Source organism: Triticum aestivum, chromosome 2A, assembly GCF_018294505.1.
Source record: "Triticum aestivum cultivar Chinese Spring chromosome 2A, IWGSC CS RefSeq v2.1, whole genome shotgun sequence".
Lineage (NCBI taxonomy): Eukaryota > Viridiplantae > Streptophyta > Magnoliopsida > Poales > Poaceae > Triticum > Triticum aestivum.
The window spans coordinates 182,944,165-182,946,441 of NC_057797.1; positions in this window are offsets into that span (position 1 = coordinate 182,944,165).

Here is a 2,277-nt window from a genome sequence, read left to right on the forward strand (position 1 = left end):
AATGGCATACTAAAAGATCTACTAATAAAAAGGTGCATGCGATGGAAGAAATTAATGTTTTGAGTGGAAAGATGGATGAAATTATGAAATTATTTGCTAGTAAGAGTGTTTCTTCTGATCCTAATGATATGCCCTTGTGTACTTTGATTGAGAACAATAATGAATCTATGGATGTGAATTTTGTTGGTAGGAATAATTTTGGTAACAACGTGTATAGAGGAAACTTTAATCCTAGGCCTTATCCTAGTAATCCCTCTAATAATTATGGGAATTCCTACAACAACTCTTATGGAAATTTCAACAAGTTGCCCTCTGAATTTGAGAATAGTGTTAAGGAATTTATGAATTCACAAAAGAATTTCAATGCTTTGCTTGAAGAGAAATTGCTTAAAGTTGATGATTTGGCTAGGAACGTTGATAGAATTTCTCCTGATGTTGATTCTTTAAAGCTTAGATCTATTCCTCCTAAGCATGATATAAATGAGTCTCTCAAAGCCATGAGAATTTCCATTAATGAGTGCAAAGAAAGAACCGCTAGGATGCGTGCTAAGAAAGATGCCTTTATAAGAGCGTGTTCTTCTAGTTCCTATGAAAATAAAGATGAAGATCTAAAAGTTATTGATGTGTCCCCTATTAAATATTTGGTTTGCAATACGAATCTTGATAATGATGGTACTGAATATGATCCACCTTTACCTAGAAGGCGTTCCAAAAATTCGGAGTTTTTAGATCTTGATGTTAAATTTGATGAAAGTGGGAATGAAGAAATTAAAACCCTAGATGTTGCTAAACCCACTATTTTGGATTTCAAGGAATTTAATTATGAAAATTTCTCTTTGATTGATTGCATTTCCTTGTTGCAATCCGTGCTAAATTCTCCTCATGCTTATAGTCAAAAAAAAGTGTTTACTAAACATATCGTTGATGCCTTGATGCAATCTTATGAAGAAAAACTTGAGTTGGAAGTTTGTATCCCTAGAAAACTTTATGATGAGTGGGAACCAACTATTAAAATTATGATTAAAGATCATGAGTTCTGTGCTTTATGTGATTTGGGTGCAAGTGTTTCCACTATTCCAAAGACCTTGTGTGATTTGTTAGGTTTCCATGATTTTGATGATTGCTCTTTAAACTTGCACCTTGCGGATTCCACTATTAAGAAACCAATGGGAAGAATCAATGATGTTCTTATTGTCGCAAATAGGAATTTTGTGCCCATAGATTTTATTGTTCTTGACATAGATTGCAATCTTTCATGTCCTATTATTCTTGGTAGACCTTTCCTTAGAATGATTGGTGCAATTATTGATATGAACGAAGAAAATATTAGATTCCAATTTCCGTTAAGGAAAGGCATGGAACACTTTCCTAGAAATAAAATTAAATTACCTTATGAATCTATTATGAGAGCCACTTATGGATTGCCTACCAAAGATGGCAATACCTAGATCTATCCTTACTTTTTATGCCTAGCTAGGGGCGTTAAACGATAGCGCTTGTTGGGGGGCAACCCAATTTTATTTTTATTCCTTGCTTTTTGCTCATGTTTAGTAATAAATAATTTACCTAGCCTCTGTTTTGGTTTTGTTTTTTGTGTTTAATTAGTGTTTGTGCCAAGTAGAACCGTTGGGAAGACTTGGGGAAAGTCTTGTTATCTTGCTGTAAAAAATAGAAACTTTAGCGCTCACGAGAACTGCTGCCATTTTTTTGGAAAGTGATATTTAGTTAATTCTTTTTGAAGATGATTAATAGATAAATTCATCACGTCTAGAAATTTATTTTAGAATTTTTGGGGTTTCAGATCTTGCGCTAGTTACAGATTACTACAGACTGTCCTGTTTTTGACAGATTCTGTTTTTCGTGTGTTGTTTGTTTATTTTGATGAATCTATGGCTAGTAAAATAGTTTATAAACCATAGAGAAGTTGGAATACAGTAGGTTTAACACCAACATAAATAAAGAATGAGTTCATTACAGTACCTTGAAATGGTCTTTTGTTTTCTTTCGCTAACGGAGCTCACGAGATTTTCTATTTTAAGTTTAGTGTTGTGAAGTTTTCAAGTTTTGGGTAAAGATTTGATGGATTATGGAACAAGGAGTGGCAAGAGCCTAAGATTGGGGATGCCCATGGCACCCCCAAGATAATCTAAGGACACCTAAAAGCCAAAGCTTGGGGATGCCCTGGAAGGCATCCCCTCTTTCATCTACTTCCATCGGTAACTTTACTTGGAGCTATATTTTTATTCACCACATGATATGTGTTTTGCTTGGAGCGTC